Raw genomic sequence first — 25044 nt, forward strand, 5'->3', positions numbered from 1 at the left:
CTGTCCATTCCTAACTTCCACCTGACTCTGGTCTTTGGCAGCTCACACCTATGACTAATGACACAGCCTCTTACCTTCATATTCTGCTTCTAGTCTCTTCTTCCTTCAAGGGATTTGTTTGTGCATCACTCTGAGAATCATCTTATTAAACTAACATTAACCTGATGTCTGATGCACCACCTGCTTGTTCAGAAGCTTCCCATAAAACGCTTATGTTTGTAAAATAAAGTACAAGCTCCAAAACTGTATTCAAGACTTTCATAAGTTGGTCTCAGCGTGACATTCTGGCCTTATCTCTTGTGACTCCGGGACGGAAATCTTTAACATCTAAAGCATTCTTTGCACTGACAATGCTCTGTGCGGCTTTTGCCTTTACCCCTAAATTCTTGACATTCTCTCATCTGAATATCCAACCACTCCCTCCCATCAAAATTCTATCAGTTCTTTGATCTTCTCCCTTGCCATACCTGACATCTGGAGCTGCAGGTCAGTTCTTCTGCCTTTTGGAATTCTGTAATTCTTGTATATTATACAAAGAAACCTTGTCCGTCTAACGAGACTGAAAGGTCTTTGAGGACCAACAGTGTGCTTTAAAGCTTCTTTTTATTCTTCAAATCTCATGGCAAGGAACCTTTCAGTAAACACTTAAATATTCGCAGGGAGATTGATGGTGTAAAAGGGAAAATGGTTAATTGTACCAGTAGCCATACACATTATTTTCCTGGACTTTTTTTCAGCTCTAATGATCATCATTATAAAGTATAATAGTATTTTATTTACTTTTTAATTTAAATTCAATTAGCCAATATACAGTACATAATTAGTTTAGTGGCCATTTACATTAGATGTAGTGGCCAGTAATTTTTCGGTTGCATATGATACCCAGTGCTCATCACAGCGTGTGCCCTCCCTAATGACCATGATGCAATTACCCCATCCCCCCACTCCCCTCCCCTCCAGCAACACTTAGTTTCTTCCTTATAGTTGAGAATCTCTCATGGTTTGTCTCCTTCTCTGATGACTTCCCATTCAGTTTTCCCTCTCTTCCCCATGATCCTCTGTGTTGTTTCGTATATTCCACATATGAGTAAGACTATTTGATAATTGTATTTCTCTGATTGACTTATTTTGCTCAGCATAATACCCTCCAGTTACATCAATGTCAGTATAAATGGTGAGTATTCATCCTTTCTGGTGGCTGAGTAATATTCCATTGTGATACCATGATGATACCATATCTTCCTTATCCATTCATCTGTTCATGGGCATCACAGCTCTTTCCACAGTTTAGCTATTATGGACACTGTTGCTATGAACATTGGTGTGTAGCTGCCCCTTCGGATCACTGCATTTGTATCTTTGGGGTAAATATCTAGTAGTGCAATTGTTGAGTCATAGGGTAGCTCTATTTTTAACTACTTGAGGAACCTCCGTACTCTTTTCCAGAGTGGCTGCACCAGCGTGAATTTCCCACCCACAGTGTAAGAGGGTTCCCCTATCTCTCCATCCTCACCAACATTTGTTGTTTCTTGAATTGTTAATTTTGGCCATTCTGACTAGGGGGAGGTGGTACCTCATTATGGTTTTGATTTGTATTTTCCTTATGCCAAGTGGTATTGAGCATATTTCACGTGTCTGTCAGCCATTTGTATGTCATCTTTGGAGAAGTGTGTGTTCATATCTTCTGCCCATTGTTTGATTGGATTATTTGTTTTTTGAGTTTAGGGTTTGATAAAGTCTTTATAGATCTTGGATACTAGCTCTTTATGTAATATGTATTTGTAAGTATCTCCTCCCATTCCATAGGTTGTTTTTTAGTTTTGTTAACTATTTCCTTTCCTGTGCAGAAGTTTTGTATCTTGATGAAGTTCCAATAGTTCGTTTTTGCTTTTGTTTCCCTTGCCTTTGGAATGTCTAGCAAGAAGTTGCAGCCAAGATCGAAGAGGTTGCTGCGTGTGTTCTCCTCTAGGATTTTTATGGGTTCCTGTCTCACATTTAGGTTCTTCAACCGTTTTGAGTTTATCTTTGTGTCTGGTGTAAGAAAAGGGTCAGATTCATGCTTCTGCACGTGGCTGTCCAATTTTCCCAGCCCTATTTATTGAAGAGGCTGTCCTTTTTCCATTGGATATTCTTTCCTGCTTTGTCAAAGATTAGTTGACCACACATTTGAGGGTCCATTTCTGGGTTCTTTATTCTGTTCCATTGCTCTATGTGTCTGTTTTTGTGCCAGTACCATGCTGTCTTGATGATCACAGTTTTGTAATACAGCTTAAAGTCAGCATTGTGATGCCCCCAGCTTTGGTTTTCTTTTTCAACATTCCTCTGGCTATTCGGGGTCTTTGGTTTCTTACAAATTTTAGGATTATTTGTTCCAGCTCTGTGAAAAATGTCAACAGCATTTTGATAGGGATTGCACTGAATGTGTAGATTGCTCTGAGTAGCACAGACAATTTAACAATATTTATTCCTTCAATCCATGAGCATGGAATGCTTTTCCATTTCTTTGTCTTCCTCAATTTCTTTCAGAAGTGTTCTGTAGTTTTTAGGGTATAGATCCTTTACCTTCTTGGTTAGGTTTATTCCTAGGTATCTTATGGGTTTTTTGGTGCTATTGTAAATGGGATAGATTCTTTAGTTTCTCCTTCTTCTGTCTCATTATTAGTGAAGAGAAAGGCAACTGATTTCTGTGCCTTTATTTTTATACCCTGCCACACTGCTGAATTCCTGTATGAGTTCTAGTAATTTGGGGGTGAAGTTTTAAAGCATTGTGGTCTGAAAATATGCAGGGAATAATCCCAATCTTTTGGTACTGGTTGATACCTGATTTGTGACCCAGTATGTATCTATTCTGGAGAATGTCCCATGTGCACTTGAGAAGAATGTGAAGTCTGTTGTTTTAGGATGGAATTCTCTGTCTATATATGTGAAGTCCCTCAGGTCCAGTGTGTCATTCAAAGTCTTTGTTTCCTTGTAGATCTTCTGCTTAGATTATCTGTCCATTGCTGTGAGTGGGGTGTTGAAGTCTCTTACTATTTATTGTATTATTATCAATGTGTTTCTTTAATTTGGTTACTAATTGGTTTATATAATTGGCTGCTCCCAAGTTAGGAGCATAAATATTTATAATTGTTAGATCTTCTTGTTGGAAAGACCCTTTAAGTATGACATAGTGTCCCTCTTCATCCTTACTTTGGTTTAAAATCCAATTTGTCTGATATGAAGATTAGTACTCTAGCTTTCTTTTGAGGTCCATTAGCATGATAAATGGGACTCTATGTCCTCACTTTAAATCTGGAGGTGTCAGGCATCCCAGTTGGCTCAGCAGTCGAGCACCGACTTCAGCCCAGTGTGTGATCCTGGAGACCCAGGATCGAGTCCCACTTCAGGCTCCCTGCATGGAGCCTGCTTCTCCCTCTGCCTATGTCTCTGCCTCTCTCTCTCTCTCTCTCTCTCTCTATTTCTCTGTGTGTCTCTCATGAATAAATAAACAGAATCTTTAAAATCAATCAATCAATCTGGAGGTGTCTTTAGGTCTATATGAATCTCTTATAGACAGCATATGGATGGGTCTTGCTTTTTTATCCAATCTGATACCCTGTGTCTTTTGATTAGAGAATTTAGCCTGTTTACATTCAGAGGTAACTGCTGAAAGACATGAATTTAGTGCCATTGTATTACTTGTAAAGTCCTGGTTTCTGTAAATTGTTTCTGTTTCCTTCTGATCTACATTACTTTTGGGCTCTCTCTTCACTTACAGGATCTCCTTTAATATTTCTGGGAAGGTTGGTTTAGTGGTCACATATTCTTTTAGTTTCTGTTTGTCCTGGAAGCTCCTTATATATCCTTCCATTCTGAGTGACAGCCTTGCTGGATAAAGTATTCTTGGCTGCATGTTTTTCTCATTATTGTCCTGAATATATCATGTCAGCTCTTTCTGGCCTGTCAGGTCCCTGTGGATAGGTCTGCTGCCAGTCTAATGTTTCTACCCCTGTAGGTTAAGAACTTCTTGTCTCAAGCTGCTTTCAGGATTTTCTCTTTATCTCTGTAATTTGCAAGCTTCACTATTATATGTTGGAGTGTTGATCTATTATTATTGATTTTGAGAGGAGTCCTCTCTACCTCTTGGACCTCAATGCCTGTTTCCTTCACCAAATTAGGGAAGTTCTCAGCTATGATTTGTTCAAATATATCTTCTTTCTCTCTCTCTCTCCTTCCTCTAGGATCACAATATTCTAATATCGTTTTGTTTTATGGTATCACGGATTTCTCAAAGCCTTCCCTCATGGACCATGAATTGTTTTTTCTCTTTTCCTTAGCTTTCTTCCTTTCTATCAACTTGTCTTCCATGTCACTTACTCTCTCTTCTGCCTCATTTACCCTAGCTGTTAGAGCATCCAATTTAGACTGCATCTCAGTTAAAACATTTTTAATTTCAGTCTGACTAGATTTTATTTCTGCACTATGAGATTCTCTAGTGTTTTTTGTGCTATTTCAAGCCCAGCTAGTATCTTTATAATCATTATCCTGAATTCCAGCTTCAACATTTTACTTATAACCATATTGATTAGATCTGTGGCAGTGAGCATTACCTCTGGTTCTCTCTTTTGTTGTGAATCCCTCCTTCTAGTCATTTTGCTCAGAGAAGAATGTACGAATGAGAGAAGAAAACCAAAAATATCAACCACAACCCAAGTGAAATCCATACTAGACAAATCCAAAGAAGTCAGAAACCAAAAAAGAAAGGAAAAGGAAAAAGAAAAAGAAAGGGAGAGGCAGGGAGAGAGAATATAATATCCCAGGTGGAGAAATCAGGGTGGTCCACTTGGTCCTGGATGTATTCTGGTCTATGTATCAGAAGACACTAAATATCAAGATTGTAAAGAAAGCAAAACTTATATATATACTAAATTGAAATTAAATATGATGAAAGGAAGTCAAAAATGAAGATTATATCTCTAAAATGTAAATGTAACCCTCTCTTCAGTAAACCCTCAGGGATAAATGGTCTTCACTTTTGTGCATGCCAAACCCTGCAGACTCCTGTGGTGTGCACCCGCACTGATCCTTCTAGGGGTAGGTGCAGCCTGGCCCACCCACCACATGCATGGAGAGCTGTTATCTGACCCCAGTTCGAATTTCATGGCAAACAGAGCTGAGAACCCCCACCTGGGCTCACTACCCTAACCAGTTTCCCCAATCCAATACTTGGGAACTCTGCTGGCTCAGGCACCCCCGTTCTTTCTGTGACCCCGGGAATCCTGGGACCACAGTGTCACACCTAAAATTCTGCCACACTTCACCACCAGAGCACCTTTCAGGCAGGGAAGTCTCTCACTGGGGCACATTTCTAAAGGTTCCAGTTTTGAGCCCTGGGGCTCTATCACTTTCTGGCAGCCAGCTGACAGAGGTTCCCTCCCCTGTCTTCTGATATTTCCCCTCAGATTCACTTCTCCATACTTCTTACCTTGCAAAAAGTGATCACTCTTCTAGTTGCAGAATTCCAGCAATTCTTTTCTTATATCTCAGGTTGAACTCATAGGTGTTCAGAATGATTTGATAGCTGTCTAGCTAAATTCAGGGAACCAGATGAAACACGGTCTCCTACTTTTCTGCCATCTTGCCTCCCTCCAGTTTAATAACACTTTGATGTGATGTAGTCATTCATCTAACAAGCTGGTTTAGAGAATTAAGTTGGGTTTCCTATTTTGCTCCATTATGCATGGAGCCTTCAGAGAAATTTTTTGGGATATTCTTAAGAGGACTCTGAGTAAATAACAATCAGTACACAACTTCTCATTTGCTTTGACTGCTAAATAAGCATTGGCCCTTATCTTTTTTTTTCTAGAGATTTCATTTATTTATTCATGAGAGACACAGACACAGGCAGAGGGAGAAGCAGGCTCCATGCAGGGAGCCCAATGCAGGACTCAATCCCAGGACCCCGGGATCACTCCAGGAGCCATAGGCAGACGCTTAACCACTGAGCCATCCAGGTGCCCCCACTCTTATCTTTCTTAAATATAAGCTCCTTAAGACCTAAGAACATGTCATGTTTAGTTTTCTTTTTTGCCAGTGTATGCTCGTATCTTATTCATAATGCTTGCTGAACATTGAATGACTTGGCTGTAATTGATATATATATTTCACTCAAATTTATAATGCACAAAGAAAACTCACATTAACCTATTTAACATTATTTTGGGGCAGCCCAGATGGCTCAGCGGTTTAGTGCTGCCTTCAGCCCAGGGTGTGATCCTGGAGACCCGGGATCGAGTCCCATTGCAGGCTCCCTGCATGGATCTTGCTTCTCCCTCTGCTTGTGTCTCTGCCTCTTTCTCTCTCTGTGTGTCTCTCATGAATAGATAAATAAAATCTTTAAAAAATATATTATTCTTAAAAAATGAAGCACCAAAAAAACTTAAAACCAAATGTGCCTATGATTTAGGCACAATTATCACCTTGCCTAATCTCAGCAGACAGCTTAGTAATTTTATAGAGTGCTGAAAAGAAGAAGTGGTTTAAGAATACACAGGCAAAATATAAGAACAATACTTCAGGCAACATATCAGTTTGCGGTTTTAAGTGTGAAAGACTTTGGAAATGTTTATATCCAAGATACAGTGGCAGCTATATATTTATCATTTTTAAATTTCATTTTGCCAGAGGACAAGGCCAGTTCCAGTAAAAAAAATCCTGCTCAGGCTTCCTAGAGTCAGATCCTATTGTAAAACAACATTGTTCTTTATTCTTTATGTTCTGAGAGAGAAAATAGTAAAGCACCCACAAAAAAAAAAAAAAAAAAAAAAAAAAAGAAAAAGAAAAAGAAAAAAAAGAAAAAAGAAAAAATATTGTATCCCAGAACAGCAGTCTTTGGGTGACTTCTGACTTTTCTTAGACAAGTTCGCATTCTTATAAAGTCTTAAAAAGAATTTTCTAAGTTACAACTTTTAACTACTGTTCCTCCATGTACAAAATGTAGATAAGCTGGAAGTTGAGTAAAATGACCTTGGGTTTTATGTGCTGTGTCTCTTAGCATTTCAAAAAGAATTTAGATTTATTTAAAAAGCCATAAGAAGAGACAAGGGAAGGAAATTGACTTTAAACTTTTAGAAAAACAGAGCTTAGAAAAGACTTCAGTTTTATAGAAGGGGTTGCTTGACTACATAAACACAGTGGGAGGGACTCCCTGTTCTAGAAGACAATCTGACTTTCTAAAGTAGACATTGTAAACAAGAGAATAAGAAACTAAAAATATTGGCTTCAGTTTGGAAAATTTCCTTGGAATAAATGGTTTTCTATGTGTAACCTAAAAGGTACCTGAGAACTCCTTGCCTCCAGGTGATCTAGTTAAACTTGATCTTAAACCCCATTCTGTAGTCAGGAGCTTACTCCATCATTTCAGCAAATTCTTCAGGCTTACTCTTTCATGCTTCTCTATGCCACCATAAACCAGGTTTCTTTTGCTCTTTGTCTGTAAAATTTCAGGATACTGTAGATGCAAAACACAGTGCTTTCATTAGTTTCTGTAAAAATCCACTCACATGCATTGAGTAAAGTTTTTATTGTTGGATCTTTTGAAGATTTAGAGTGGTTTACAAGGAAGGGTCACATCCTGGAGCAAGGCCTTTGACTAAGCTTTAGGCTTCACCATCTAAGCACCTCCTTTACTCTTCTTGTTTTCCATTACCTTCTCCAGATAAACAAGCAACTAAGAGAACTCAGACTTCCTCACCGAGGTTCCAGCATCTTCAGGCCTCTAGAAAACCTCTTTCCTACTTTATCCCACACCTGGTGATTATATTTTTCCAACGAAACTGCCATTCTCTTCCTAAGAAGAATCCAGATGGAAACTGTCAACACATTCACATTTTTCCATTTCCTTACATATATGTACTCTGTGATTTATATTCTGAATTGCAATTGTGGTGACTTTGCTCTCCATAAAAAGAGAAGCCCAGAAGACATCTGCCTTGCATAAAATTAAAATGTGGGCTCTTGGCTTTAACTAGGAGCTGTTCTATCCGAAGGGGTAACAGAAGGTTGACCACTGTGGTTTCCCAAGACAGCTAACCCACATTGTTTAAAGCTGCTCCCCCTGAGGCCTCTACTTTGTGTCCATAGCCATTGTAATTTTTCACTTCAACACCAGTACTATTCTCCAAACAACAGCTGTGTGTCTGCCCACTTCCTTTCACTCTGGATAAATCTGGCCTTTCAGAATTACATTAGAGCAGGCCCGGCATTAGTGGGTGGATAATCCTCTGCTTTATAAGTAAGGAAAATCTGAAAAGCTTCTCTACTCATTTTCTCAAATATCTTCTATGGAATGAATGATACCAAGGTATCTGACATATTGTTGATTGCTTTTCAGCATTTAGAACAGAGACATCCCTTAACAGTGGGGCATAAATTAGAGGATCTGGATTAACAATTAGGAAGAGTAGCTCTAAATCCTAGGCTCTAAGGGTGGCTCATGAGAATGCTGCCCTCCCCACTTCTTTCCACCTCCCTAAATTCCAAGCAGAACTTCACATTGTGCCCAAATGCCTGCTCCTCTCAAAGGTCTTCCCAGTTTTCTCCAGCAGAGCAGAGCTTTTCTTCTTCTGCAAGACTATGGTTTTATATCTGATGGTTAATAGAAGGAACAATCCAGTATAAATAAGAACTTCCTAACAATTAAAAATGTTGGCATGGGCTACTTTGGGGCTTAGCCTTTTGGTTTTTGGTTTTTGTTTTAAAGATTTTATTTGGGATCCCTGGGTGGCGCAGCGGTTTGGCGCCTGCCTTTGGCCCAGGGTGCGATCCTGGAGACCCGGGATCGAATCCCACGTCGGGCTCCCGGTGCATGGAGCCTGCTTCTCCCTCTGCCTATGTCTCTGCCTCTCTCTCTCTCTGTGTGACTATCATAAATAAATAAAAATTTTAAAAAATAAATAAATAAATAAAGATTTTATTTATTTATTCACTAGAGACACAGAGAGAGAGGCAGAGACATAGGCAGAAGGAGGGGAAGCAGGCTCCATGCAGGGAGCCCGATGCAGGATCACGCCCTGAGCCAAAGGCAGATGCTCAACCACTGAGCCACCCAGTCATCCCAGGAACGTAGCCTTTTGTACCTAGAACTTAGAGGATGAAAAAACAATTGTCCACAATGTGGTGGGAGCAATCTATTGCTGAATAAAAACTGAACTTGATGATCTCCAAGGTCTCCCCCAATGCTGACCTTCTAGTTACTGTCTTGAGTCTTCTGATGAAATAAAATAGAGAGCTATTCTGGAACTGCTTCATTATTTATTTTCATATGTCTTTTTTTCTAAATAAATATGAAAGAGGTTAAGAACAGCAATCTTTTCATTCCTTTTCAGTGCTTAGACCACCTTGTGCAAAATAATTGTACAAAAAAACTACGAACTGAAAAAAAAAAAAAAAAAACTAAGAACTGAACCACAAGAGCTGATTTTTTTTTTTTTTAAGAGCTGATTTTCTTTTAAGATTTTATTTATTTATTCATGGGAGACACAGACAGGCAGAGACACAGGCAGAGGGAAAAGCAGGCTCCATGCAGGGAGCCCAATGTGGGACTCCATCCCGGTCCCCAGGATCACACCCTGGGTCAAAGGCGGTGCTAAACCACTGAACCACCGGGGCTGCCCAAGAGCTGATTTTGAAGGCAGGTTAAGAAATGGAAGGGAGGGCAACCTGGAGACAATAAAGCAGATGTGGAGTAGCATCACAGCGTGAAATTTCTAGGGATCAGATCCCACTGAAGGATAGGAGCTCACAGGACATTGGAGCAATCCTTCATCAACTTCAATTATTCTATCATTAGGTCCATGCAGAAATTATTGCTGCCACTGCCCACCAGCATGCAAAACCAGTTCTCATTCTCTTCCTTCTTGTCATCATTCCTGATTCTCTACATATGAGAAAGGTATTTTCAAGAAACACTAAACAAATTGTTTAAGAATTATGGCAAATATATTTATAAATTCTTTAATTGTCACCCTTTGATTGGAGGAAATTCAACAAAAGCAGAATAGAACCCAATCACAACCAGATAAAGACAAATGCATCATGTCCATTGTTAAGTTCACAGATGTGCAGCATGTACTGGTGATTAAGAACTGGGAGGTAGTTATACCGCCCTGCCCTGAAAAGAATGGTTTGTAGATAACCAGCATTGGCACTGCCTGGGAGCTCTTTAGAAATGCAGAATCTCAGACTCTACTTCACACTTAGTGAACAAAACTCTGCACCATAACAGCCCAAGGTTGTTCATTTCCAAGTTTGAAAAGTACAGGGACTTGTCTTCTGGGGGGAGGACTTTTCAGAACCAGCTAGGAAAATTGGCTGAAGAAAAAACCACCTCTGAGATGCCTGGGTGGCTCAGCCGTTGAGCGCCTGCCTTGGGCCCAGGGCGTGATCCTGGGGTTCTGGGGTTCGAGTCCCACAACAGGCTCCCTGCATGGAGCTTATTTATTCTCTCATGAATAAATAAATAAAATCTTAAAAAGAAAAAGAAAAAAAACCACCTCCTAGAGAGTCTATTATGCCTACACTAGTGCTTTGTTACTGATAGAATTGTGATAACATATTTCTGGGGATTTGGGGAGGGGAAACGATTGTAAATCATTGATCTGTGGCTATAACACTGAAGTCCATTTCTGTTTATTGTGTTTTTTCCAGGACAATCATGCAATCAAAAATGACAGGTTTTTTTTCCCCAGCATTGTCTAAAATTGAAACAAACTAGTCATACCTTTTCTTTAGATCAAAATGGCAATTTTTTTAACACTGTTACAAATGAAAATTTTTAAGACATCCTGTTGACTTCTAGTTTGTTTGTAAAAAGCTCTAATGAATAAGTCAGAAAGTTTTTAACATGGGAATGTGCTTTGAATTTATGATCACATCTAGGGAGTAGAGAGGATTAACACTGCATTAAGTATTTAAAGCTTGAACATATCATTTGTATTTGAATGCATAGAGAGGATAACTTAATAGATAAATATATGAAAGTCACCAAAAATACTTTTTATGTTACTTTTAGATTAAGAGGTTGATTAAACAAAATATTCATTATCGTAAGATGTGTTCTTCAATCGAAGACAGCTTAAAATATATTTTTCTTTAATCAAGATGAACATGTAATTACTTTGCTAACATTTAAAGCCTAATGGAGGGACGCCTGGGTGGCTCAGTGGTTGAGCGCCTGCCTTTGGCTCAGGGCATGATCCCAGATTCTCCAGGATCGAATCCCACATCGGGCTCCCTGCAGGGAGCCTGCTTCTCCCTCTGTCTGTGTCTCTGCCTCTCTCTGTGTCTCTCGTGAATAAATAAATAAAATCTTAAAAAAAAATAAGCTTAATGGAAAAAGTATGCTCTATTTTGAAGCAAAAAATAACTGAATAATATAATGTAATGTAAATTTAGTTAGGGTCTCTGGTATTCAGAAATGGAGAGGGATCCCTGGGTGGCGCAGGGGTTTGGCGCCTGCCTTTGGCCCAGGGCGCGATCCTGGAGACCCGGGATCGAATCCCACGTCAGGCTCCTGGTGCATGGAGCCTGCTTCTCCCTCTGCCTGTGTCCCTGCCTCTCTCTCTCTCTCTGTGACTATCATAAATAAATAAAACTAAAAAAAAAAAAAAAAAAAAAAAAAAAAAAAACAGAAATGGAGAATATTCCTCATTCTAAATTCACGAATTCTGGACAATGAGGGGAGCCACAAAAAAGTCTATCTAGCTGACAGACACCCAGATTTCCTCAGTCATTGGTATGAGAGAGCATGAGGTCTGAATTCCAAAGTTAGAAGAGTAAATTTCAACTTTGTTCCTATTCATGTAAGCAAGTGATTTAACCTTTTTGATCCTCACTTTTTTCTTCTGTAAAATAAAATCATTATTTACTAGATTTCTACAAGAGTTTTGTCTTATGTTTATTGATAATGTGAATTACTATATACTATATTACATTTACTTATTTTCTCTCATTGTGGCTTTTTGCTTTTTTGGATGAAATGATATCATGTCTTTATGAGTAATGTATGAAATAATTTTTAAAATTATAAACCAGTCATAGTGAGTAAATTTTTCCTGAGATCTGTGAGCTGTTCTAGCAAGTTATCTAATCTGAGGAGGGGATTATGGGCACGTCAGGCAGCAATATGAGAGGTCTGGACTGGTGACTGGCATTTAAAGTAGGGGCAGTCACATGGGGACTGAGCTCTTAAATTGTGGGAGCTGATGCTATCTCCCAGTAGATAGTGTAAGAATTTTTTTTTTTTTTTTTTAGGATTTTATTTTTGTATTCATGGGAGACACAGAGACAGAGAGGCAGAGACATAGGTAGAAGAAGAAGCAGACCTCCTGAAGGAAGCCCAATGTGGGACTCAATCCTGGGACTCCAGGATCACACCCTGAACAGAAGGCAGATGCTCAGCCGCTCAGCCACTCAGGCATCCCAATAGTGTCAGAATTGAATTGAATTGTAGCACATCCAGCAGGCATCAGAAAATTGGTCAGTGTGTGTGTTGGGGTGGGGTGGGGGCAGGTACTCCACACATTTGGTGATAAAGAAGTGTTTTGACATCAGGGAGATAGGTTTTCCTTTATTAAGTTTGGGTTCCAATTTTTTTATATGTAATATCATATGCATGTCTGTCCCCTTGAGATTAAAAGCGTTCATTAAAAGTGGCTTTTTCCATTGGTCAAAGATGAGACAGCATGAGCATCAATCAGGATAATGATAGCAGTGGTTTAAAATAAATCCTATATGTTAAAAAAACAAAAACAAAACAATTCATTTATCATCTTTGGATAACTGGAAAGAATGTATTACTTGAAAACTATAAGCAAGGATGAAATCAAACATTTTATAGTCTTTCCTTTACAAGCTGTATCATTGGGTAACCAAAGAATGAGGAGAAAATTTCTCTTTATTAAAGTATTCTAAATAATAAATGAAAATGGAATGATAGAATTAAAATATCACTATTTTGTGATCTCTAGTAAATGAGTAAGTGCAAGCAGTGATCATAAATAGTGGTAATATCACAAAAAGAAATAACCTGATATTGTTTATCACCAATGGAAAGCCACAACTAGTAGCTGTAATAAAAAAATTAAAAACATTTATCGAGTAGTCAATAAAATAAAATAAAATAAAATAATTTAACCTGGATTATCAAAACTGTACTTCTAATTTTTAGGAAAGAAAAAGACAGAAGAACTTATTAAGTGATATCATTGGAATGCAATTGGCAAAACTCAGACTATGGAAAATTCTACAGAGCAAATAACTCAGTTTCTTCAACAAATTGTAAAAATAAGAAACACAGGGAGAAAAGAGAGAGAAGGAAAGTGTAGAAGGGGAGGAGAGAGAAGAGAAAAGAGCCTATTATTTATTGGAAACTAAAGATACATGTAATATACCTCATTTTTTTACTGAACTATTTATGGGTGAAATGATACCTGAGATTTGCTTTCAAAACAGTCCATCAGGTAAAATGGAAGTAGATGAAGGTATAAACGAAACAAAATTGTCCAAAGGTGATAATTTTTGCATAACTGAGTGACAGTGACACGGGCTTTTATTATACTAATCTCTCCTTTTCTACGTATTTGAAATTTTCCACAATAAAAAGATCTTAAAAAGAACAAAACTTTCTTGGCGTATTCCCTGTGAGGAGTGAATCTAATCATAAATATCCTCTCTGGTGCACAGAGAAGAAATTGAGTAGTCTGAACCTTTTTGAACTATCATCTGAGCATTAAAAAAAAAAAAAAAAAAAGTATGAGCTCATAATCTTCTGGTTTTTGTGAGAGAAATACCCTTTAGTCAACATGTGTGCCCAACTTGAATGCTAGTATAAGACAATGGAGATAGATCTCAGGAACTCAAATGATACCTATTGACACTTATGTTCTTGGGTGCAGAAATGAAGTAGAAGTAAAAATTATGGTCATAAAATACTCTCCTTTCTTAGCTCTCTGTTATTTCTTTTTTAATGTTAAAAAGTAGTTTTCTAGAATACATACTAACCAAGCTATCCTCTATGTTGAAGACTTACAATTATGATCTGCGGTGAATTTTTTTTTTTTTTTTTGGTAAATAGTTTGCCAGTATGCTAATCAACTAAAAGATATACAAAAACACACACACACACACACACACACACACACACACAAAATAAATAAAATAAAAGATATACAGCTTCCAAATGGTGTACTCAAAATTAAGGCATGAATAGAAGTCTCCCCTCAATGGGTTCCCTCTAACACTTGCTTTGTATAAGTTTCCAGGTAACCACAAGGCAGGATAGCTCCGCTGAAGACCACACAGAAGGGATCACTGTCTTCCTTTTCTCACTTTTCTTCCCAGCAATATCCAACCTTGTGCTGTCTCCAGCAATGCAGCACCCTCAGGATTCATTAGCATACACACACCAAAACATCTGAAAAGGCTCTGAATCTCTGTTAAAGTGTGAGAAAATTTCAGAATACAAATTATGTAGTGTTGAGGTAATTTGCAAGTACACAGTCTCACATTCCTCAATTGACTTGGCACAGGTTTAGAGCCTTAGACAGTCTGTTCCTGGATGGCTTCACTTGCATTCCCCTTGAAGGCAGCTGGCCCGGCCTTTGGCCTTGACTCAGGGTCACTGTCGTTTCTTGCTAGGCAAACCATCACCCCAGGCCTCCTCTGAATTTTACTTCTCCAGATTTCCTAGTTCTCCAGAGACCCAGGCTACTTGCCAGCCTGGAGCCCAAGTCAAGTTCTCTGCACTCACATGGAAACTGTTCTGGCCGCTTCAGATATGAGCTGAGAATTTTCTGACCAACCTTCGCCTGGAGTCTGGGCAATGACGGTTTATCTGAGCTACACATCCTCCCTTAATGAATATGATCTGCATAGCTTGTAATTATTTTACTTTTTTCCTCTCCTGCCTATGCTTCACACTTTCAAAGATCCTCTTCTTTCTGCTCCTTATCACATACACCTAAGAGATCCCTACCACCACTCTCTACTCCAACTTCCAATCACAGTTTCCATGAAAATGTCCAAGTTCTAAATATATCCTTGGACTTATAAAACTCTCCCTCGTAGTTGAACCCCTATCTCAGACACTTTGGCCCAGCAAAACAGAGAATCACATTTCCCAACTTAAATGAAGATTTGTGACAATCATGTGTAGCAAATACCCCCGGGAATCACACAGCCCCTTGGATCCTTTCTTCAGAGGACTGATCCCTGAACTGGTGGACCGCCTTCTGCCCTTGTTCTTTGAGCAGAAAAATGGAAGTGCCTGAAGGCACTACATTCCTGGGAAAACCTATAGCCAAGTACTGACTTGTGTGGGAGTTTGACAGACCAGACTTTGCCTCAAAGTGGGAGACATCTCAGGGGTAATTTAGGCTCCAGGGAACCCAGTAGAATCAGTCTGAGGCTGAAAAATAACTTGAAATTTCTCTCTTGATCATTTCCTTCCCCCTTTTCAGTCCTGCTTCCTACACTCTCTTACCTGCTCCTCCTGGGAGCACTTCCTCAATAAATCCTTAATATTTGTATATGTTTATATTTAATTATATTTAATGTATTAAATTTATATATTATTAAATACTATATATGAATCCTTATCTCAGGGTCAGCTGGAGAATTCACCATGGTTCATGGTTGAATGAACCGTGCCTTAAAAACATTTTTTAAAAAGATCTATTTATTTTATTTGAGAGAGGGAGAGTGCACACATGTGCACGTGAATGGGGAGAGAGAGGAGAGGGAGAGAAAGAATCCTCAAATATACGCTCTGCTGAGCATGGAGCCCCACATGGGGCTTGATCGCATGACTCTGAGATCATAACCTGAGCCAAAATCAGGAGTTGGATGTTTGACCAACTGATCTACCCAGACACCCCCCAAAACTTTTAATTCCAGATTAAACAAAATTTGTACCTCAGTTCTAGTAAAAAAATTCAGAAATAAAATTACCCCTGGTAATTTTTTATATTGTATATTTTCTGAGGTGATAGATTAAAAAAAAAAACTGTGCCCAGTTTTTATTTTCTAAGAATAAAAACTTAGAGATATGTGTGTGTGTTTAAATTGCAGGAAAAAGGAAAGATTTAATTTATCTAAATTGTAGCCTTAATACAATCTTTAGTTTTTAAAAGGTTTTATTTATTTATTTAAGAGAGAGAGAGAGAGAGAGAGAGAGAACAAGCAGGGGAGTGGCATGTCGAGGGAGAGGGAGGAACAGACTCCTCACTAAGCAGGGAGCCCAATGTGGGGCTCAATCCTAGAACTGGGATCATGACCTGAGATGAAGGCAGACACTTAACTGAATGAGCCATCCAAGTACCCCTGAATACGATCTCTTGACCTGTATCTTTGCTCCCAAATACTTGGGATTGTTTTCTTTTATACATTTTATATGTTGCAGAAATATGGTCAGTCCAAAGGCCATTGCAAACATTTGGTTTTGGTTTATAAGTCAAAATAACATGTTTCCAAGATTATGATACAACTTTTAAATATAAATGGGTATATAAAACTTTATATTTTGAACATTTGCACTTAAATATCCTTAAAGTTTTTCCTATTACATATCCTTAAAGTTTTTTCATGTTATAAACATATTTTCAAATACATCAAAGTCATATTAATGATACATTTTTATGGTGAATAAATTCACCTTTTAATTTTATGTTTTCCAATTTTTCTCAGTTTTGATTGTAATATATTATAAACATTTTTAAAAATATGTATTTAAAAATCTGGAAGGAAATACACCAAAATATTATATATATGTTGGAGTGTCTTTCTTTTTTTAACTTGTCTATATTTTTGACAGTCATAAGAATATTCTATTTTTATAATGATAAATATTAAATATAATACAGACAATGTATCTAAAGAAAATAGCAAAATTTCTTAAAGTACGTAAGCTTACATAAGTTTTATTGATTTCCTAGTACATCTATTCTAACCCATGACAAACATTTTAGAGGATGGTTGTTTATATTGGAAATCATTAGCTATATTTCCTTCACCTAGTAGATGGCCTGATACTGGGACATAGTTCATATTTGCTAAATAAATGATGTTTTATGATTAAAAATAGCTTATATTTAGGTTTGTGTTCATTAACTGATTGGGCAAGATATTTCACAATGAGTAACACCAGGTAAGGCAAGCTTTTTGGTGCTTATATTACATATAGAAATTCAAAATTCATATTCACATGTAAAAACCCCTAATTAAAAATGGAGCATCAGGGAACCCTGGGTGGCGCAGCGGTTTAGCGCCTGCCTTTGGCCCAGGGCCCGATCCTGGAGACCCGGGATCGAATCCCACGTCGGGCTCCCGGTGCATGGAGCCTGCTTCTCCCTCTCCCTCTGCCTATGTCTCTGCCTCTCTCTCTCTGTGACTATCATAAATAAATAAAAATTTTAAAAAAAAAAAGGAGCATCTACTCACACAAGCATATTGAACATTAAATAGAAATACAAGAATTGGATGCCTGGGTGGCTCAGCAGTTGAGTATTTGTCTTTGGCTCAGGATGTGATCCCGGGGTTCTGTGATTAAGTCCCACACTGAACTCCCTATAAGGAGCCTGCTTCTTCCTCTACCTATGTCTCTGCCTCTCTCTCTGTCTCTCATGAATGGATGAATAAAATCTTAAAAAAAAAAAAAGAAATACAAGAATTTCAGATTTGTATCCCCTAAATGCAAACATTAATGTGGTAATAATTTGTGTTTGAGGTTTACATTTATCGTCATTGTCTTGCTATCATTTCACATGTTTAGTCACTGCTTTTAATATCACAATTCTAAGGAAAACAGTTAGAAAGTGCTTTATTGACTGTTGAGCACATTTGACTTCAATTTCAGGACCCTCATACTTCAAATGTGAACTTGCCTTAATCCACTGGAAACAATGTAGAGACGTATGGAGCTAATTTAAGGAACTGAATACTTTCACTGGAAAATAATTGTGTTCCCATATCAACACTAGATAAAAAATGGCTTAGTTTGATGTAAGAATTTCAGTCATTTGCAGGAGAAGTTCCACAATTATTTTTCTCTTCAATTTTTTTCAAATAAATTAAATAAATGACATTTTTATATCAACACTTGAAAAGCACTAAAACATCTATAATAGCAAAATATCACCAAAGATTAGCTTCTCTTCGATTTTCACTCAGTAGGGGCACCTGTGTGGCTCAGTGGTTGAGTGTCTGCCTTTGGCCAGGTCATGATCCCGGGGTCCTGGGATCAGGTCCCACATTAGGCTCCCTGTGGGAAGTCTGATTCTCCCTCTGCCTGTTTATCTGCCTTTCTCTGTATGTCTCTCATGAATAAATGAATAAAATCTTTTAAAAACTTTTTTTTCACTCAGTAATCACTCAGTGTTTTTTTTGTTTTTTGTTTTTTTGTTTTTGGCCAGCTGTTCTGTCTTCCAAGAGTAAAGCCATAGCAAGCCTGAGTTCAATTCTTAGCAACAAAAATTGGGCAGCACAGTAAAAGCCGTTCTAAGAGGGAAGTTTATAGTAATACAGACCTATCTCAAGAAGCAAGAAAAATCTCAAATAAGTAACCAAACCTTGCACCTAAGACAGAAAAAAAACAGCAAACAAAGCCTAAAACTAGCAGAAGGAAGGAAACAATAAAGATTAGAGTAGAAATAAATAATATATAAACTAAACAAATAAACAACACAATAGAACAGATCAATGAAACCAGGAGCTGGTCCTTTGGAAAAAAATCAATACACTTGATAAACTTCCAGCCAACCTTATCAAGAAAAAAAGAGAAAGGACTCAAATGAAATCACTTATAAGAGAGGAGAAATAACCACCAACACCTCAGAAATACAATCATAAGAGAATATTATGAAAAACTATATGTCAACAAATTGGACAACCTAAAAGAAATGAGTAAATCCCTAGAAACATGTAAACTACCAAAACTGAAACAGGAAGAAATAGAAAATTTGAATAGACTGATAACCAGCAAAGAAATGGAGTCAGTAAATCCCAACAAACAGGGATCCCTGGGTGGCACAGCGGTTTGGCGCCTGCCTTTGGCCCAGGGCGCGATCCTGGAGACCCAGGATCGAATCCCACGTCAGGCTCCCGGTGCATGGAGCCTGCTTCTCCCTCTGCCTCTCTCTCTCTCTCTCTCTCTGTGTGACTATCATAAATAAATAAAAATTAAAAAGAAAAAATCCCAACAAACAGAAGTCCAGGACCAGATGACTTCACAGGTAAATTCTATCAAACATTTAAAGAAGAGTTAATACCTATTCCTCTTAAACTATTCAAAAAAAAAAAAAAAACAGAAAAGGAAGGAAAGTTTCCAAATTCATTCTATGAGGCCAGCATTACCCAGATACTAAAGCCAAAGACACTACAAGGAAAGAGAACTACAGTCATCCCTGATGAACATAGATGCCAAAATCTCAACAAAATACCAGGAAACCAAATTCAACATTAAAAAAAAAAATCATTCACCACAATCAAGTGGGATTTATTCCTGGGTTGCAAACGTGGTTCAAAATTTGCATATCAATCAGTGTGATACATCACATCAATAGGAGAAAGTATAGAACCATATGATTCAATAGATGCAGAGAAAGCATTTGACAAAGTACAACATCCATCATGATAAAATCCCTCAACAAAACAGGTTTAGAGGGAACATACCTCAATGTATTAGAGGCTGTCTATGAAAAACCCACAGCTAACATCATCCTTAATAAGAAAAAAACCGGGATCCCTGGGTGGCGCAGCGGTTTGGCGCCTGCCTTTGGCCCAGGGCGTGATCCTGGAGACCTGGGATCGAATCCCACATCGGGCTCCCAGTGCATGGGGCCTGCTTCTCCCTCTGTCTGTGTCTCTGCCTCTCTCTCTCTCTCTCTCTCTCTCTCTCTGTGACTATCATAAACAAATAAAAAAATAAAAATAAAATAAAAATAAAAAAATAAGAAAAAAACCTGAGGGCTTTTCCCCTAAGGTCAAGAACAAAACAAGGATATTCACTCCAACCACTTTTACTCAACAAAGTAACAGAAATCCTAGCCATAGTAGTCAGACAACAAAAAGAAATAAAAAGCATCCAAATATGTAAGGAAGAAGTAAAACTTTCACTATTTGCAGATGACATGATACTATACATAGAAACCCTAAAGACTCCACCAAGAAAAAAACACTGGAACTGATAAACTCAGTAAAATTGCAGGAAACAAAATCAATGTGAAGAAATCTATTGCATTTGTATAGACCAATAATGAAGCAGCTGACAGAGAAATTAAGAAAACAATCCCATTTACAACTGCACCCAAAATAATAAGATACATTAGAATAAACCTAACCAAAGAGGTTCAACACTTCTACTCTGAAAACTATAAAACACTAATAAAAGAAATTAAAGATGACACAAAGGAAAGGAGACACATTCAATGCTCATGGATTGGAAGAACATGTCTATACTACCCAAAGCAACCTGCACATTGAATGCAATCTCTATAAAAATACCAACAGCATTTTTTCACAGAAATTGAATAAACAATAATAAAATTTATATGGAACTACCAAAGAGCCTGAATAGCCAAAGCAATCTTAAAAAAGAAAAGCAAAGCTGGAGGAATCACAATTCCAGACTTCAAGCTTTATTACAAAGCTCTAATAACAGAAAAAGTATGGTACTGACACAAAAATGGGCATATAGATCAATGGAACAGAACAGAAAATCCAGAAATAAACTCACGATTATATGGTCAATTAATCTTCAACATAGCAGTAAAGAATATGCAATAGGAAAAAGACCATCTCTTCAAAAAATGGTGTTGAGGGATGCCTGGGGGCTCAGCGGTTCAGCGCCTGCCTTGGGCTCAGGGTGTGGTCTTCACACTCTGTGTGTGTGTGTGTGTGTGTAGTATATGTAGTTATACTATGGAATACTATTCAGCCATAAAAAAGAATGGAATTTTGCCATTTGCAACAACACGGATGCAGCTAGAGAATATAATGCTAAGCAAAATAAGTCAGTCTCAGTAAGACAAATACTATATAATTTCACTCATATGTGGAATTTAAGAAACAAAGGCAAAAAAATGAGAGAGAGGGAGACGAAGCAAGAAACAGATTCTCAATCTAATGGTTACCAGAGGGGAGGTGGGTGGGGGATGGGTTAAGTAAGTGATGGGAATTGAGGAGTGCACTTGTGATGAGCACTAGATGGTATATGGAACCAAAACTATATATTTTACGCCTGAAATATAAGATATTATGTACCTTAAAACTAATATAACCCTGTAGGTTAACTAACTGGAATGAAAAATAACTTCGAAAAATTCAGCATCGGGGATCCTGGGTGGCTCAGTGGTTTAGCACCTGCCTTTGGCCCAGGGTGCGATCCTGGAGTCCCGGGATCAAGTCCCACATCAGGCTCCCTGCATGGAGCCTGCTTCTCCCTCTGCCTGTGTCTCTGCCTCTCTCTCCCCCTATGTCTATCATGAATAAATAAATAAAATCTTAAAAAAAAATTCAGCATCACATTAAGTTTCATAGAACAAACAATGAAAAAGGATGATTTACTATGAGACAGGCTACCATAGCAAGAAGGTCTAGATAATCTATCTCAGCGCATCTGAATAATAGAATAACTGTCAGTATGTAGTAGACATATCTGGCTTCATGCAAAATTGTGTCATTTCTTGAAGACCTTTCCAGTTGCCTGAGCTTGTGGTTATTCATGGAGGAAACTCTTTTGTAACATTTACAAAGTTTAACCTCTACAACTTTAGCTTTATGGAAAAAGTGAGACAAACTTATTTTCCAGGCAATGATTTAAGAGGGGAAAATATTTATGAGGTACTAGATTGTGACGTCTTACAATGCAAGGTGCAATAAAACAAATGTGTTTTTTCTTCACCCAAAAGGTAGTTTTCATTAATTTCAGATTTAAAAATATACTTAGGTACATATGTACATCAATGAAGTGTTTGAAGGGAGAGTTAACATATTAATAATACATGTGATTAATGATGCCTTGCATGAAGTCACAGCATGAGAAGTCAGTGTGAATAACCTCTGAATTTTAAAAAATGCAGGCTGAAATGTCCTCAGTAATCATTTTGGCTGCATAAAGTCTGAAGCAATGAGAGAGATTTCAAAGTTCTTTTATAGAACCCATAGGACTTCATATGTCATAAGCAGGAAAATCTTGTTAAGAGTTATGGCTACTTCTTTAGATTAAAATATGACAACTAGCAATAACATTATTCTAGTTGCAGTCATCATGCATAGCTCGTCTTTGCCAACTTCATGAAGCAATGAAAAACAAAAACTTTTTCTGAGTTATTCTAGTAACTTTGAACAGCTGCAACTAGTCTATGGAAGCATAATTTTTGCCAAAGATATTTTGTCATGCCCTTTGTTTATCATCCAGTTAAATATTCCTTTTATTTAAATACCAGTTATTCTTCTTTCTTCTCAGAAATATGAATGCAACTAGACAGGCCAAAGATGGTGTCAAGCTTATCATACTGACTGTCTCTTTTTCATTAATCATACATATGAAACACCTAAGATATTTTGCCAGTTAAGAGCAGCACTTAAGGGGATCCCTGGGTGGCGCAGCGGTTTGGCGCCTGCCTTTGGCCCAGGGCGCGATCCTGGAGACCCGGGATCGAATCCCACGTCGGGCTCCCGGTGCACGGAGCCTGCTTCTCCCTCTGCCTGTGTCTCTGCCTCTCTCTCTCTCTCTCTCTCTGTGTGACTATCATAAATAAATAAATGAATTAAAAAAAAAAAAAAAAAGAGCAGCACTTAGGTTGAAATCCTGGCATGGTTCATTGCCACAGGGATGAAATGTAGAGCACCCCAGGGACTAAGCATTTCTCCCAGCATGTGAAGGCCCATTGTAGCATTCTTTTGGCTTTTGCTGTTTGGTCAAATATAAGTGCGTAAGTTGTGAATTTTAGCTCATCTGTGTCCTTAGCCAGTTTCCTTTGCCCTACATCCCTCTCTGCTACTTAGAGATTCATCCTAGCTGCCTTTTCCAACTCTAGTCTGAAGAGTGCCCTTTATTGCCCTGGCTGTACACCAAATTTACCCAGGAAAGGCCAAAACAAATAGCACCATTGAGAGACGTAACAAAATGGCTGTCACTTTGCCAGAAGCTTCAGCAGACTCACAAGCCCTCAGGGGGTCTCTAGGGATGAGTCGAGTCGAACATTCAAGTCTGCAGACTTTCTGAAACTGCTGCCCAGGGATCAATGCCCTACTCATAGGTAGACGGTGAGGATACTTTCAGGATTTTCTGACTCATTTACAGAGCTTGCTCATGGCCTGAGTATAAGAAAAGTAAAAACAATGTCCTTTCAGGTGAAGATAGGTAGGTAAATGGTTGCCCGGTCACAGCAGGAAAGCAACGGCCCTTCCAACTCCCTGGGTGATGCCTGCCCAATGAAACCATCATACAGTATTTTTAAGTAATGTTGCTAACAACTAACAATGGACAACCAGTGGAAGGCTTTGAGAAGAGGAATTGTGCTTTTAAAAGGTTCTTCTGGTTGCCCTGCAGAATAAGGACTGAAGAGGTTAAGGACGGGAGGGACAAGATAAGTCCAGAGTCCACCGTAGTGGTATAGGTAAGAGAGGATGGTGGCTTGGTTGAAGGTGCTGGCATGTGGGCAACGTCTACAAGAAATCAGTGTTCCATTTTAGTGTTCCAAATCAGTGTCCATTTATCTGAGGACCTTTTTTCTGTGGCAGTAATCACATACCATAGCTGATCGCAAAGGCCATTTCTCGTACCCTGAAACATGACCATGTCATCTATATATGATACTGTGCCCTTAGCAAACCTCTCTGTACTTCAACTTCCTCTTCCATAAAAGGGTTAATCATACTACTTACCTCATAAGAAGATTGCTTTGAGAATTAAGAGCATTAATACATATAAAGCTCTTAGAACAGAGTTTTGCACATGGAAAGTATAAAAAATACAGCTGTTATTAACTTTCTATTCTCTATACTACAGAGTGACAAGTGGGAGGGCATAAGTAAAAGTCTTGCAAAATTTGCACAAAATTATTATTTTATATTATAATGTAAAAAAAGGATAAAAAGACAACCTTGCTTACACATCGATAAATATCTGATATCTTATGAACCAGTCTTTCATTTACTGACTCGGACCTTGCAGACTATCATTATTGAACAAAATTCAGTTTAGCTCATGGCTATTTCCTGTTTGCAGGATCAAAACACTGAAGAAAACTTTGAAAGACACAAGTAAGATTTCATTATCCTAACAGCTTTCCTTACAAGGAGAAATGAGGACATTGTTCTTGTGTCCTAAGGAATAACAGTGCCCATGTCTCCTCTGTGGCTCTAGCTCCTACTAAAAACAAGCCCCTAGCCTTTGTCCCTAGCAATCACTGCTAGTCATTGTATTAGCTTCTGGTAACCACATCTTCATCTGTTGTCCTTTTGGACTAAGAATGATTAGAGCTTCTCTGGGTTACTTTAACCACCACCCCTTGTTTAGTTTTTCTGTTTTCCATCATCTGGATGATGAAGTCCCTGTATTAATTCCCTCTCTTTGAAAGATCGAGGGTGGCTTCTGTAGAACCAAAGATGGCAAAGATCAGATCCCACTATTCACAGAATTACATAAACTTTTGCAGGCAGGAAATTTGGGGAAAATATTTTACTATGAGCTTTCAAAATTATTTTATTTTATTTTTAAGATTTTATTTATTTATTTGAGTGAGTGAGAGAAAGAGAGCATGAGAAAGCACAAGCAGTGGAGAGGGAGAAGCAGGTTTCCCATCCATCAGGGAGCCTGATACAGGGCTCGATCCCAGGACCCTGGAATCATGACCTGAGCCAAAGGCAGCTGCTTAACCAACTAAACCACTAAGGTATACCTCAAAATAATTTTTAAAAAAGATTTTATCTATTTATTCTTGAGAGACATAGAGAGAGATAAAGAGGCAGAGACACAGGCAGAGGGAGAAGCAGGCCCATGCAGGG

At 38.2% G+C, this 25044-nt stretch overlaps 1 long non-coding RNA gene across 4 annotated transcripts in view; it reads right to left on the reverse strand.

The window, feature by feature from the left end:
• The window catches only part of LOC140624239 (uncharacterized), a 78289-nt gene that overhangs the window by 9019 nt on the left and 44226 nt on the right, over positions 1–25044 (reverse strand). For 3 of the 4 annotated variants that reach the window (XR_012023747.1, XR_012023744.1, XR_012023745.1), the window contains one exon: positions 7318–7489. The exons of the other annotated variant lie outside the window; for it this stretch is intronic. This is a non-coding gene — a long non-coding RNA (uncharacterized lncRNA). The remainder of the gene's footprint in view (positions 1–7317; positions 7490–25044) is intronic. 4 annotated transcript variants of the gene reach the window in all.

This window comes from Canis lupus, chromosome 34, assembly GCF_048164855.1.
Source record: "Canis lupus baileyi chromosome 34, mCanLup2.hap1, whole genome shotgun sequence".
In the NCBI taxonomy this organism is placed as follows: Eukaryota; Metazoa; Chordata; class Mammalia; order Carnivora; family Canidae; genus Canis; species Canis lupus.